Source organism: Myxocyprinus asiaticus, chromosome 3 (genome assembly GCF_019703515.2).
Source record: "Myxocyprinus asiaticus isolate MX2 ecotype Aquarium Trade chromosome 3, UBuf_Myxa_2, whole genome shotgun sequence".
NCBI lineage: Eukaryota > Metazoa > Chordata > Actinopteri > Cypriniformes > Catostomidae > Myxocyprinus > Myxocyprinus asiaticus.
The window spans coordinates 33,543,766-33,560,672 of NC_059346.1; the positions used below are offsets into that span (position 1 = coordinate 33,543,766).

General features: G+C 34.6%; 1 long non-coding RNA gene across 1 annotated transcript; it reads left to right on the forward strand.

The window, feature by feature from the left end:
- Positions 1 to 487: 487 nt before the first annotated feature.
- LOC127429975 (uncharacterized) lies at positions 488 to 2,408 on the forward strand. The gene is made up of 2 exons (XR_007895383.1): positions 488 to 1,438; positions 1,979 to 2,408. It is a non-coding gene; the product is annotated as an uncharacterized LOC127429975 (long non-coding RNA).
- The last annotated feature ends 14,499 nt before the right edge of the window (positions 2,409 to 16,907 follow it).

The window sequence follows — 16,907 nt, forward strand, 5'->3', positions numbered from 1 at the left end:
TTATTTTTCTCCATTAACCAACATCTTAGGGAGTTTTGTGTTCCTTGCCACAGTTGCCTTCAGCTTGCTCACTGGGGTTATAAATACAATTATTATTTAATTACTTATTTTTAAACACAATTCACAATCTTATTTTATCAAACTACAATGATGACTCTAAGACATAGATATTACAGTTTCATTTTCTGTTAATGCATGATCTTCTGTAACGCTGCTTTGAAACAATGTGTGTTGTGAAAGGCGCTATACAAATAAAAATGACTTGACTTAAACCTGTAAATATTGTCACACAAGCTCATTATATGTCATGTCTAGGTTTGTCATTACTTAGTGTGAATAACTCCAGATGCTCTCTTTCTGTCATTACGTCAGGAAAACACTGCTCCCTCTTTGAACAAGCACTATGACTGAAAGTGTGAGCGCTGTCTGCGACTGCTACTGTAGCCTTTCTAGCATTTCTGCTGTCAAGATGGGCGGAAGAAAAATAGTTCCGGTGCCATGCAACAGTTCACTTATATAGTTCTATTTTTCCACTTCGAAGCTTATGAGATGCATTAATATTCATGTAATCTAAATAATAAGATCACTTGTTAAAAAAAAAAAAAAAAAAAAAAAAACTTCAGAATCTATATTTTTATGTGAGGGTCGATGGCTGTCTCGTTTGTAAGGCTGCGTCCTCCGGAGGTCGCATTTGTCGGCCGCACACGTCATCGAAGCTGTCTCGTTTCATAAAAGCGAGTAGGACACTTCAAATGCGACCTTCTTTCACGGGAATTCGGAGGATGCATGAGGTGTATCCTTCGTGGGCACTCACAACCCACAATTCTTTGCTTCACGGAAACGTCTAAAATAAAATTACGCCAATTAGCCCGTAAATATGATGTTCAAACGCAAGTAATGTCAATTCCCAAGTTGAAGTAGCTCAGTAGATGGGTGCAGAGTATATAATATGTATAATTATATTAATATATAATTAAAATAAAGTATTAGACTAAAAATACACCTGTAAAATCTATTTTCTTTTCTCTCTACATCATTATAACTCCCCTAAATTTTACATCATACATTCCCTTCTAAAGGGACTTTGTTCCCTTCTCACTCGAAGCGCTCGCGCATGTTAAAGAGTGGGTGCTGTCATAGCAACCATGTTACATTCGGTTTCCATTTGTCCTATTATGGTCTCGTTTAAACGAGACTTGTTTAAAGGAGGACGCTCGGTATACCGCAGCCTTCAAAGGACGCATCCTACTAGCATGCAGCCTTCCAAACGAGACACAGCCGATATTCTTGAAACCACATCAATATCGGAAGTATGGATACTTTAGTATGATCCCCCCATCCCTAATCAAGGAGCATGCACAGTTTACATGCAACATGATGCCTGCTAACTTAAAAACAAGTGGACGCGATCAGCAGAAAAATCTCACTGTGATTTAAGGTTTGTCTCATTTTCTCTTATTTCTAACCAAGAATAATATCACAATGTTAAAAGCTGAAAAGGCTCATTTTTAGGGTGAAAGTCCTGGTTACAGTGCTTTTGTGCTTTATGTAGCTTTTCGCTAATATCACTGGTCTGTGTCGTTTGATGTTACAGTCTGCTATTTTCACCTTAACTAGGTTTTTAAAAACTCCTATTTACATAATGGTAAGTATGTGTTTGTGTCATCAAAGCCTTGATTACAGTTCTTACTGTTACCTTTCTGATATAAATGTATGATTCAGTGTAAGAAGCTGTTACTTTAAGCGCAACATAATCAACATAACAATCTTTGTCTTATTTTTAAATGTTATTAATAATAAATAAAAAAAATAATTAAAAAAAAGAAACGAAGGCATTAATGTAGAAGAACAACAGTATAATTTGACAGCATTATTTTGTTTCTTTAGCACTTTTGTATGTTTTTGTGGCAGACCAATCCAGTGTTACTCATAAGGAATACTTATGTATATTAAAAACTGTAAACAATGTGTATTCCAGTTATTTACTGAGGACGTATATGGCTGAGAAGACCAAAGAATTTAGAGTGTACTGGAGAAATGGCGCTCCCTGCTCCTTATCACAAGATGATGAAAACAGTTGTGGGGCTTTTGTGCTACTGGTGAGGCATTACAACGCTCCACGGCCACAATCTTGTTTCTTTATGTAATGTTTTCCTTTCAATAAAAGAGTGGACTTTACGTATAATTCTAATTATTGTTATTTGACCAGAATGCTCTTGTGCTGACTAGAGGCATCAGTCCCAGACAACTGACACAACCACACAAAATGTCATGTTGTATACCAGTGTGTGTAAAGTGTACCCAAATGTGCAGTCTTTTGTAGTAATATGCACAACAGTTTATAATATTTTACGAGATACTGAATGTTTTTAATAATTTATAAATAATACAATAAGCAAACAGACTTACTTTTGAGTCATTTTTCGTGTTGTTTAGTTAAAACTTAACTAACCTCAAATGCCTTGGTAAAACACAGAATAAGAGATTTATGATTTTAAAGGGATTAGTTCAACAACAATAACAACAAATTGTTGTCATTTACTCACCCTCATGTAGATTCAAACCCACATGACACTCTTCTGTGGAACCCAAAAGAAAACAGCGACGCCAATATTCACAATTTCTCATGTTCCATAGAAGTTGGACATGAGGGTGAGTAAACAATGACAGAATTAAAATTTTTGAGCACACAAATCCTTTAATTTAGCCAAAAGAAAACAGTGTTGCTAATTGTCAAGTTTTATTGCACTTTCATTTGAAGACATGGAAATATATCTAAAAAGTCTAACAACCACCACAGAGAAGAATTACTGATCTCATGTTACATATTTAAAAATGTATCCTGTATTGGAGCTGCGAGGGACCACAGAGTTTGAGAGCAGGTGAGTCAAGAGCTCAAAGTTAATGGGCAGTTCACAGGGGAAACATCTGAAAAAGATAGCAAAAACCAGTAAGTCAATCATCACTGAACATGAGATAGTATTTTATGAGAGTAATATAAGACTGGTATGAATGTAAATTGATTAATAGCACCCACAAATTGATTTATGAAGCCTAAAAGTAATGCACACTTGATGCTGACAAACATGCAAGGCTGTGCAAGATTGGCACAGTTGTGGAAGGGATAGTGGTCTGCTTTTTGGATAATATGCCATAGCCAAGCCACACATGGCTCTCAGCTATGTGTTGTCATCTGGGCCATGTACCTCAATGCCAGTTGTGACCCAACAGAAAATTCCCTCCAATTCTAAAGCTTTGACAAAACATATATGGTGAATGTTTGGCCCACATGTATTTAGCCATGCCAGATCTAGGCCATGTGTGACAGCTAACGTCCACATTTGGCCAAAAGGTTCTTGCTATCTGGGAAGGTTTGGCGCCATCTTGTGTTGATAAACAGCAGCAAAAACCTAGAATTCGAACAAACGGTAATTATACGTTCTGTCATGACGTCACAATTTAGGTTTATCTTTTCACCAGATAAATCAGTAAAAGGGTCTCACAAAAAAGTAAAACACAATTAACCATGATAAACTGCACAAAAAGGTTTGATGTGCCTCAGGTCATCTGTTTCAGTCACGTCACTTTTCCTTGTAGCATTATGAATATCCTGAACTGTCAGATTACAACAGCCGTTCGTGAATTCGCACTAAATGCATAGGCCTAATATTTTATTAGTTTTTCCGTTTCGGGCATTCACGTTACCACCTCTTTTCAAAATGTAAACATTACTGGTAACACTTTACAAGAAGGTTGTATTTGTTAACATTAGTTAATTCGGTAATGAATCAGGTCCGGTGCTGTGCCGAAATCGTACTCCCTGCCAGATTCTTACTCCCTGCTACCTTATTGGTCCCTATCCCTAAAGCCACCCCTACCCCTAACTGTAAGCATACTAAGGAGTTGGAAATTGGCAGGAGTAAGATGTGATCTTTTGTGATGAAAGAATATTCACAGAGCACTTTATTAGGAACACCTGTACACTTACTTATTCATGTGATTATCTAATCAGCCAATCATGTGGCAGCAACGCAATGCACAAAATCATGCATATACAGGTCAAAAGCTTCAGTTTATGTTCAGATCAACCATCAGAATGGGGGAAAAAATGTGATCTCAGTGATTTCGACCATGGCATGATTGTTAGTGCCATACAGCTGGTTTGAGTATTTCTGTAACTGCTGATCTCCTGGAATTTTCATGAACAACAGTCTCTAGAATTGACTCAGAATGGTGCCAAAAACAAAAAACATCCAGTGAGTGGAAATTCTGTGGACAGAAACGCCTTGTTGATGAGAGAGGTCAACAGAGAATTGCCAGATGGTTCGAGCTGACAGAAAGGCTATGGTAACTCAGATAACCACTCTGTACAATTATACTGAGCAGAATAGCATCTCAGAATGGAAAACACGTCAAACCTTGAGGCAGATAGGCTACAAAAGCAGAAGACCATGTCGGGCACTTTATTAGGACCATGGTGTTCCTAATAAAGTCCTCAGTGAGTGTAATTTTTTTTTTTTTTTTTTTTTTCACTAACCAAACACACTTATCACATGCACAAATTAAGAAATATCTTTAATAAAAATTCCCAGACTGCAAATTGTCGGAAAAATTCCAATGTATTGAACTAACAACGAGCAGTACTTTTTTAAGCTCTTATTAATCTTTCAACATATAAAAAAACTAAATGTACATTTCAACTTATAATAATACATTTTTAAATGTAAAAGTTGTATTTGCTAACATTAATGCATTATGATCTAACAATTAACAATTGTATTTTTATAATTAACATTAACCAAGATTAATAAATGCTGTGAAAAATATTGTTCATTGTTGGTCCATGATACCAAATGCACTTTCTAATGATAACAAACAGAACCTTTTTGTAAAGTGTTATGTAAAGTGTTATTACATTAGTAATGTAGAACCCAATTACATGACGAGTGGGCGATGTGAGTGTGTTGGCTAGTCCTCCATAATTTTTGATCTAACGTAGAGATAAAATTATATATGGACCATTCTACCGAATTGGTGCGAACTCAAAGGTAGAAACATAAAAAAAAAAAAACATTTCCCAAAAACTTTGTCCACATATATATTGTACCATATCAGGTACAAATATCTAGCTAAAGAACAGTCAGTTTTCACATTATACTTTCAGAATTTGTTTGTAATGTTTTTCTTTTCCCAAAATATGTCACTACCGAAACAGAAATACACCAAAATAAAAAGGATTATGTTTATCTTTTAAGAATGTATTCCATTCCCCCTCTAAACATTATTTTTATGAATTTTTACAAAAGTTTTTTATAGCCAAATAATAAAAAAATGACATAATAAAATTAAATTAATAAAATAAAAAAAATAAAAAATTAAATGTTCAATTTATAAGTTTACTAAAAATCTAAATGCAATTTGTCTCTGTAAAATACATACACCATGATACTGATTTGATAGTTAATGATTCATGAAACTAAATATATATTTAATCAATCATTATCATAAACTTTTAGTTAATAACGCAATTTTCCTTTATTTATGAAATAACTCCAGGTGTTTCGGTAATGACTTCACTGTTTCGGTAGTGACATTTTGTTTGAAAGGTTGTGTCATATTCCCTAAAATGTTTAGCATGATCTTTTAAAAAAAATGCTTTATGTTGAAAATATTACAAACACAAACATTTTATAATAAATAAAATGTAGTGATTAATTATTAAAGACAACAATTGTTTCTATCATCCGTATTTGGAAGGACAAACACTACTTTTTAATTGTCATTGAAGTTAAGGACTGCTTGGTCATACACAAGAAAAATAAAATAATACATAAAGTGGTTTCAGTTTAAAAAATAAAACCTCAACCAAAATATTAGTATTAAACCTAAGCTGTCTGACTTTCTGAGCACTTTGTTCACAGATTTATCCTACAAAAGGTCTGTAACAAAAACAAACAGATCCAACATCTCAAAGAAAAATACAACCAGGAAGTGAGACTGCATCTGTCCATCATGGCCGTTCAGTGAGTAGTCAGATCCCATCATTTTCAGATTTTGTTTTCAAAGTCTGAAAAAACAGTGTGTAACTTTAAGAATGGCCCTACCGAAACACATATTCTCTGCAATTAAAAAATGGGTTTAAATCTAAAATAATGTTTTTATGTATGCACCAAAGTTATTATAGTTTTGCATTTTCAAATGAGTATTTTAAATATAGTTTTCAGATTTTCTATAAATTTGTTTAGTTTTAGTTAGTTTCATTAATGATTTTGTTATTTTTGGTTACTTTTTATTTTGTAAACGCATTTCTATTTCGTTTTTATATATTTTAGTTTCAGTTTTAGTTTTAGTAATTATAGTTTTGAGAGTTAATAGAACACTTCCAGAGTGTAGACCAATGCAACACATTTGAATTTGCTTGACAAACTTACACAATACACTTAAAGCGAAATGAAACATTTGAAAAATATTTGAAATATTTGCACAGTTTACTTAGACATACTTGCGCATAATAACAATAACATGATGCAACAAAACCACAAAGAACCAAACAAAAGCAAATCAAAGGTACAAAAGTTAAACGTATGAAAAGTTAAAATGAACTCAAATTCATGTTAAACATGAAATCTTGTTAAATTGTGCTCCGTCGATTTGTTTATATATGCTTACATTTACTGCAAATAATGTCTCGTATAATCCTGAAATCCGTGGTCGTCTGTTAAATATATCGGTCCCTCCAGGATTTTGCAAACTTGGGATCGCAAGATTCAACAAATCTCCGCATTATTTGCGGTAGCTTGCCATTTTTTATAATTAAATCTGAAGGAATCCCATCGCTTTCCTTCATGTTTGACTGCTTGAAGCAGTTGCAACATATCCAAATGCACAGCTGCCATTTGTATCATCTCCATAGTAAAGTGTCAGAGTCTCCGCCTCGTCTCCTCCACGTTTTGTGTTCACTATCAAAATCCTTGTCTAAACTTTGGCGGGATCGCAGACAGCACACATACATCGTACCTAGCGTTTAATCGTCACCCTGAGTGCTGCGGATGAGACACAAAAACCCTAACATTAACTTAAAATCCCCATTAGCTTTGTAGAAAAATGTGATTAGAATTTGAAATGCTTAATACAGTAGGCTACGAATCTAAAAATGGCAATTTATGCTGAACAGTTTGCTGAAAATAAATGTCCATAAATGTTTTTTACTGATCACATACATGTATGCAACATATATTTAAAAATATGACCAAAATGTCATTTTCATACTTGTACATTTTTTTGAAACACTTGTGCAATTTAAATTTGTACATACATTCTCAAATATGAACTCTATTGATTTGTATGGCCATAAATAAGACAATGTAATAATTGCAACAGGCATAATTATTGAATCCTCATTTGTGTTTTTAGTTAGCAGATATATTGCCTGTCTATTTTAACCTTAAGTGTTCTTGCATTGTCTGAGGCAGAACATTTTAATAAATAATTAATAATAATTACGGGTCTTCCAATATCCACAGGATTCACCTAAATGAATGTTTTGTGTGTGTGTGTGTGTGTGTGTGTGTGTGTGTGTGTGTGTGTGTGTGTGTGTGTGTAATTCTTTTTTTTTCACTATCTCTCTCATTTATTTATTTACATATTCAACATATGCAATAACTTACATATTAAGTTATTGTGCACTCAAATATTTACACGTGATTGCATTTACAATTACAGAGGTGTATGATGATGCTTTGAGAGTTTTCACTGCAAATCAACCCCCCCAAAATGCCGCAAACTGCATCGCAGAATTTTAGAAAAGCCACATCGAATTCAGTCATTTTGGGCCGCAAAACTCAGGAAAAAGTGCCGCGAAATCATGGTGGGACTGAATATAGTATGTTATCTATTATGCCAGGAGAGATCGCTGTAGTGAATAAAAAAAGTGTGTACAAACTGCATATTCTAGAAATATTATGCTTTCTGCTTCATTCTATGAATAGAATCTACATGAAATCAGTAAAAGAATTCTAACAACTCGATGATGATTGAAAGTAAGATATTTGCATTAGATTGTGTAATTACAGCATTTGTAATGTTTACATGCGCTAATGTTAACCCTAGCGCCTTTGCCATAGTATTGCACCTGTTACCCCCGTATACCAGCCTTCGCCAGAGTAGGACCTGAAAATATGAAGATCGTGAAAATAAATGTTATACTTATTTTTAAATAAAGACTTCCTACCAGCCATAATTCATGTCCGAGTCGTCTTCATTCATATGGCTAACAGTAACCTCATGTGCATTACCTGCCACAGCAGGGGAAAACCAAGATGGCGGAGTGAGCAGACTCATTTATGCAGGCTCTGATATAAAAAGTTTTAGAACGTCTTAGAACCGATACTTTGACAAAGAAACCTACCAACAATAGGCATAATCGCTCCGAAATCTATCGAAATTCTTCTTGGAAGTGCTATATCTCAAGTTAATATCCGTAACTTTTAAACGTGTTCGTGATGGCTAACACTGATCAAGCACATACCGGGATCGCAGACCATGACTACAATTTTATTGCTTTTAAGGAGGAGTGTGATGAAGAAGAAATCGAAGCGATGATGGCAGACGATGACAGAATAAGACATGAACACTCCACTGCAGAGCCCCAACCCCAAGAAAAAATAAAAAACAAAGACGGACAGGGGGAAACAGCCAGGTGAGATTACCAATGAAGTGATTTTTGATGCAATCCAAACTCTGATTAGGAGATTTGATGAGCAAGATCAGCGTCTAAAAATAATAGAAAGTAGGATGGAAGCTAATACACAGGCAGTAAAAGCAAACAAAGATGAAAGAAGAAATTGTGTTCCTTGAGAAAACGACTCACTGAGGCAGATGTGCTTGGAACAAGCCAGATACAAGAGAAGATGGGAACTCAGATTAATCGGCCTACCAGAAAAAGAAGACGGGTGATTCCGTGGTCGGTGGACAAGATACGGGCAACAGTGGACACAGTCCATCGCATAAGGAAAAGGAACGATGCTGCCACCAGCAAGATGCCCAGACCAATTATCATCAATTATCAGTTTGCAATGCGAACTGTCCGAGACGAAGTTTGGAAAAGATCAAGGGATGCGAGAGTCTGCAAGGAAATGAACATTCAGTTCAAGGACGAATTTTCAAAGGAAGATCGCGAAGCGCGGGCTAAATTGTGGTCATTAGTGCAAGAATCCAGAAAAAAGTGGGAAAAAGCTTCTATAAGAGAAGGCAATGCACTCATTGACGGACACAGAATTGACCCTTAATTGAGGCTTCCAGAAAGGTAATAGTCAGTCACTGTGTTTAACACCATACGGCTCTGATATGGCGATATCAGATGGAAATATTCTGACTAATCAATCAAAAAAAAAAAACAAAAAAAAAAACCAACTGTTGAAAACCACTGTTAATTTCCAATATGTGGTATGGTTTTGTTATTGAGTTGTTAAGGACAGCATGTTCACTCCTGCATAATAGAACGAAGTTCAGTGCATATTTTAAACAGATACATTAAGTTATGTTTATTTCTTTATTGTCTTTAAATGTTAGGGGGTTGAAAAACAGTGTTAAGAGATATATATTTAATATTCATGGTTGGATTGAATGCCCCATAGAAGCCCACATCCTGTATATAATGATATCTTATTGAATTTGTGTACAACAAATGTGATTGATTACTGGAGAATTTCCAATCCGAACAGTATGCAACATACATGGGTGAATCCCTCAGGAAACAGACAAAGTTCAAGACTAGATTATTGGCTTATCTCTAGTCAGCTAGGTAATGACATATCAGGTTGTAAAATTTCAGTTTCTCCACTAACAGATCATTGTATGTTAAAGTGACTTTATCAATATCTAAGGAACCTCAAATCTCTCACAATATTTGGAAGTTCAACAATGAATTATTACAGAATGACAGTTTTCGCAAACAGGTAATGTCTCTCATTGAATACGTTGAAAAGCTTGACATGTCTAATATGAGTAAATGGGAATGGTTTAAATTTAAGGTTAAACAAATTGCCGTAGTACCAGGTAAAGGTATATCTGCCGCTAGAAAACAAAAACAAAAGGAACTAATTGAAGAAATAAATTCATTGGCAAGTGGCACACAACTATCACCAGAAAACAATACAAAATTACAATCCTTAAAATTGCAATTGGATCCCCAGGTGTTCGCTAGCTCGCTAGTTCGAATCCCAGGGCATGCTGAGTGACTCCAGCCAGGTCTCCTAAGCAACCAAATTGGCCCGGTTGCTAGGGAGGGTAGAGTCACATGGGGTAAACTCCTCGTGGTCGCTATAATGTGGTTCGTTCTCCGTGAGGCGCGTGGTGAGTTGATCAAGAGCAAGGTGGATTGAAAAAAGTTAATCTTACTTTTTTGGCCTCGAAAAGAAAAAAAAAAAACTTAAGATTAATGATATTATAATAGAAGATCAAAAAATGGTTCAGGACGAAATTTGGATTTTCTATGAAAACCTTTTTAAATCTAAATACAATGAATCAGATTGTGACTCTCTATCTGTAAATATCAAGGACAACATCCAAAAAATGAACGAGGATGATAAATACTTACTTGAAGAGGATTTAAAATGGAAATAGATACTGCATTAAAACAAATGAAAAGTGGCAAATCACCAGTAATTGATGGTTTATCAACAGATATTTTTTAAATACTTTTGGAACGATATTAGGAAGCTTCTATATAATGCACTTTTGGAATGCAGTCAGAATGGGTGTTTATCCCCAACTATGAAAACAGGTTTAATAAACTGTTATCACTAGACAATTGGAGACCAATAACTCTATGTAATGATTATATATTACTTGCCTTAGTGTATGCTAATCGCCTTAAACTTGTTCTTGAAAAACTTGTAGAAGAATATCAATCAGCATTCATCAAGGGAAGATATCCAAAATCATGTTAGATTAATTTTGGATATGATTGATTATCAATCAATGATTCAGTCAGATAGCCTCATTTTATTTATTGACTTTTTATTTATTGACTTTTTTAAGGCATTGGATACTGTGGAACATGAGTTTATGTTTACAACACTTAGAATGCTTGGGTTTAGAGAAAAGATTTGCAAGGTTATTAACATGTTTTATAACAATATTTATAGCTATATATCTCAACCCTGGAATGTCCCCAAAAATTAAAATTTTACGTGGGGTTAGACAGGGATGTCCAGTTTCATCCAAACATATTATGTTCTCAAATGCTAGCTTACTTAATAGTGAACCATCCTCATTTAAAAGGAATGACCATTTTTGATTATGAATACCGTATTAGTCAATTTGTGGATGACACAGTAATTTTCTTAAAAGATAAATCCATAATTAGTAAAGCCCTGAACATAATTTCATTATTTACGTGAGCATCTGGTCTGTGCTTAAATTTGAAAAAACGTGAACTGCTACCTCTGTACTCATGTAATGAGAAAATTATTGAGTCCATTCCTGTTAAAACTGAAGTAAAATACCTAGGTATAACAATGTCAAAAGATATAAATACAAGGGAACAAATAAACATAGAGGAGAAATTTGAAAGTATGAAACAAATCCTTAAATTATTGGTTTATAAGAGATCTGTCGATTTTGGGTAGAATTCTTTTGACTAAAGCAGAAGGCATATCTAAACTAATTTATTCATGTTACTCTCTTTTTTTCTTGCTCGATCATTTTGCAGTTTTGGAAGGATCTCTTCAGCTGGCTAAAAATCAGGACAGGTACTCCTTCATTTGATTCATTCCAGGTTTTGAGTTATATGGATGGTCTCTCAAGAGAGACAACAAAGTTGGTCAACATAATCATTATTATGGGTAAATATCACATACATAAAAGTAAATGGAAAAACCGTAAACAGTAAACCCTCCTCTCTTTCCTTTTAAGTTATTGTCTTTTCAACTCTTAAGCTTGCTTGAATCCCCCCTTGAATCTTGAATGTTGAAGAACTGAAATGTGTATGTATACAGTTGCATTCAAAATTATTCAACCTCCCTGACCAGCAATACATTCTGGTGATGTGAATTAAAACACATCAACTAAAACCTCAGTAAACAGTCAAAGTAAGTTTTTAATACACATTTGAGTGATTTTGAGAACAAAGAGTTCAGTTTACCCAAATTTTAAAATAAAAAATAACTAATTCTCTCCACAAATGTCATGTCAAAAATATTCAACCCCCAAAGTTAATCATTTGTGGAGCATCCTTTATCCTTAATAACAGCAAATAAACGTTTCAGGTAAGTGTTCTCAGGCTTCGGACACCTCTCTATTGGAATTTTTACACATTTCTCATGAGCAAAAGCTTCCAGCTCATTGACATTCTTTGGTTTCTGTGCTGCCACTGCTTCCTTGAAATCCCAACAAAGGTTTGCAATGGGATTTTAATGATGGACTGAAAGGGCCATTTAAGGACATTCCACGACCTATCCCTGAACCAGATTTTGGATAACTTGGATGTATCCTAGGTGTAATTGTCTTGCTGGAAAGTCCAGTGATCACCGAGCTTCAATTTACACACTGAAGGCATCACATTTTTTATGCCAAAATGGCCTGATACCTGAAAGAATCCATGGTGTCAGTCACATAGTCAGGATAGCTGTTTCCTGCAGCTGCAAAACACCCCCATAACAGGACTGACCCACCTCCATGCTTGACTGTGGGGATGGTGTCATTCTTGTCATCACCTTGTCATCTTACTCCACACATGGGTCTAAAACTCATTTTCAGTTAATGTCATTTCCCTTGGTGAAGTTTTGCTTTCTTCCACACCCCAAGAAGGTTGCTGTTGTACCATATTTAAAAAATGTATGAATGGTGCTGCCAACTTTGTCTATTGGAAATTGAATTGCCTTGGAAATGAACTTTTAGCCATGACCTTTCTTGTGTAATGAAATAATCTCCACTATTAGCTTTTGAGACAGCTTATTTTTAATTGCATTTTTTTGCATAGAAATACATTTTTGCTTACAACGCTAAACTTAAATTTTAAAACTTAAGTGCCATTGCAGATTGATGACTTAATTTTGTTTTAAAACAATTACTTGTGTAGCCTTACATATTTAAGAAACAGCTACATGCAATAGTCGATTGAATAATTATGGCATGGCTGTATTTTTAAAAAATCCTACTATTTAGAAATATTAGGTTATATATTCACTCTATGACTTTGAATGTGTCACTCAACTGATACAGGTGTCAAGTTTAAAAATTCTGGGTCATCAGAAAAGCCTGTCTTGGGGGGTTGAATAATTTCGATTGCAACTGTGTATATATATATATATATATATATATATATATATATATATATATATATATATATATATAATTTGTTTTTCTCTTGTTGTTTTTGATTTGATATTTAAACCTTTTGAGTATGTGAGCATATGAATGGAGATGTATTTGTGTTAAATTACAAAAGTAGGATTTGATATACATATTCTTGTTCCCTACTTGAGTTTGTAAATTGTAATTGTTTAATAATAATAATAATAATAATAATAATAAAATAAAAACTTGCCACAACGCCACCTGCAGGTGTTCAACTAAACCGCCCAATAGGTCAGATTTTCCCATCATGTGATGAGAGCAACTTGATTACGAATACAATAATTTATTTTGATCATTTTTATTTTATTTCAGTTAGTTTTTAATAACTGCTTTTAGTTTCGTTTTAGTTTATTTATTTTAAAATATTTATTTTATTTCAGTTTACAAAAATGTTTTTTTTAATCAATAGTTTTCGTTTCAGTTTACGAAAATAACCTTGGTATGTACAACCAGGGGCAGATTGGCCGTCAGGAGCACCGGGCAGTTTCCCGGTGGGCCGCTGGGTAATTTTGGCCGGCCTGCTGCTGCACAAGTACCGGCCATCCAACAGGCAATATAGGTGGCCACCCTGGGCTCAAATGCCTGCGCAGACCCCATTAGAGAGTGAATATTTTAAAAAACTCTGGAAGGTTAAGTCAACATGATGACACGATTATTTATAGAATATGATATTACTTTTTTTTTTTTTTTTTAATTACTGAAACATTCTACAGCATTTCAATATATGTACAGTTATGCCCTACCTCGCATGGACCTCATTATTTGACATACAAATCACAATAATGGTGACAAACAAAGACAACATATTAAGTATAAGATGAGCTCTGAATAATCACAAAATGACAAATAATTGCAAGTTACAACAAATACAATAACAGCAGTGTATATAAAATCTGCAAAAAGTAAAGCTATGTGCAGTACATAGTCATTTGCATAATGTATTCATACTTCAGGGAGCTGAAGTGCAGCTTGCTGAAAAATGTGCAGGCCTGGTAAAAATGTAGAGTGAAAATATGAGCAATTAATCTGCAAAATTCTACACTTTAAGAGGTATGTTTATTTTGGAAATTTGATTTTCAAAGGATAGATTTGTATAAGACAAATATATTAGTTATATATTAGACAAATATAACACCCAAGTTCTTTGCTGTAGAAGACGACGTAACAGTACACATCCATTGAGAGTCAAATTATATTTTAGTGGCTTAATTTAGAGGTTTTTGGTCCAATAATTAGTACCTCTGATTTGTCGGAATTGAGTAGAAGGAAGTTTCTGGCCATCCAAACTTTGATTTCATTGATACACTGCTAATTTGGAGAACTGTGAATTTTCATTGGTTTTAGAAGAAATATAAAGTTGGGTATCATCGGCATAACAGTGGAAACTTATTCCATGATTCCTGATAATATCTCCCAGGGGAAGCATGTATAAGGAGAAAAGAGAAAGAGGCCCTAAAACTGATCCCTGTGGCACTCCATACTTAACTTTTGTTTGATTTGACAATTCCTCATTAACACATACACAGTGGTAGTGGTCTGATAAATAGGACCTAAACCATGCTAATGCAAGTGCACTAATGCCAACATAATTCCCCAACCTATTCAAAAGAATGTCATGATCTATCGTTTCGAAGGCAGCACTAAGATCTAAAAGCACTAGAAGAGAAATCCAGCCGCGATCAGATGATAAGAGCAAGTCATTTGTAACTCTGGTAAGTGCAGTCTCTGTACTGTGATGGGGCCTAAATTCTGACTGAAATTGTTCAAATATACCATTTCTCTGTAGAATTGAACATAGTTGGGAGGACACTACCATTTCTAGTATTTTCGACATAAATGATAAATTTGAAATCGGTCTATAATTAGCCAATTCTTCAGGATCAAGCTGTGGCTTCTTAATAAGCAGTTTGATAACTGCCATTTTAAAGTTGCTTGGAACATGTCCTAAGGATAGCGAGGAGTTAATAATATTAAGAAGAGGTTCTGATATTACAGGGAATACCTCTTTTAAGAGCTTAGTTGGTATTGAATCTAACATACATGTTGTGGCTTTTGAGTTTTGTTAGCTCTTCATGACCTACGACAGCGAAGGATTGAAGTTGCTCGTGAGGAAAATTATGAGACAGTGTTTTCTGAGGTGCTGTGACAGTAGATTGCATAGTTCCAATTTTATTTCTGATTATTTCAATTTTATCAGTAAAGAAATTCATGGTCATTTGTGCTGTGACGGATTATCTGGTTCAGTCGATGCTTTATTCCTAACCAATTTAGCCACAGTACTGAATACACACCTAGGATTGTTGTGGTTATTTTCTATGAGTTTGCTAAAATATGCTGACCTGGCAGCTTTTAGTGCCTCTCTGTAGCTACAGACACTATTCTTCCACTTGCGCTCCATTTTCCATGCTGCTCTCTTGAGAGCATGTGTGTGATCATTGTACCATGGTGCTGGGCTTTTATCTTGAATTTTCTTTAATCGAAGGGGAGTGACACTATCAAGAGTGCTAGAGAAGATTGTATTTATATTTTCTGTTATTACATCAAGTTCTTCTAGACTTTTTGGCTTGCTGAGTATGTGAGACAGTTCTGAGAGATTAATAGTGAAGCTATCTTTAGTGGTTGAAGAATAGTTCTACCTGAACGGTAGCATGGTGTAGACTGAGTGGCATTAGCTGATCACAGCATACAAGAGGTAATGATCTGAGATGTCATCACTCTGCGGTAGAATTTCTATAGTATCAACATCAACTCCATATGACAGAATTAAATATAACGTATGATTATGGCGATGAGTTGGTCCTGTTACATTTTGTCTGACTCCAAGAGAGTTGAGAATATCGATAAATGCTAATCCCAATGTGTCATTTTCATTATCTATGTGAATCTTAAAGTCACCAACAATTAAAGCTCTGTCTACATTGACTACTAGATCTGATAGAAATGTGCAAATTCACCAAGGAAATCTGAGTACGGCCTGGTGATCTATATACTGTAGCAAGGGCAAAAGACAACAGAGATTTTTATTTATATCTGATGGTGTCACATTAAGCATTATTAGTTCAAAAGACTTAAACTTATATCCTATCCTCCGAGTAACACCAAAAACTTCCTCGACCCTTCAGGCAAGGCTTATGTTTATAATAATAACCTGAGGGAGTAGATTTAAGCCAGGTTTCAGTCAAACAGAGTGCATCCAAACTATGATCTGTAATAATTTCATTTACAATTAGTGTTTTGGTAGAAAGAGATCTAATGTTTAGTAGCCCTACCTTTATATGATGTTTCTCTTTTTTTCTTTTTTTTTTTTTTAATTGATAGAGAAACTTTAGGAGAAGGGAAATACGGGACAAAACAAGATTTTTTTAGAATAAATCGGGACAATAGAAAAAGTGCTTAAATACGGGACTCTCCCGGGAAAAAACGGGACGTCTGGCCACCCTGTAAATATTATGTTTTATGTATATGTAACTGATCAAAGCTTGTAATTATTTCCTTAAAATGAGACGTTGAAGATAACATTTGGTCACTGCTTAAAGTAATCATGTCAC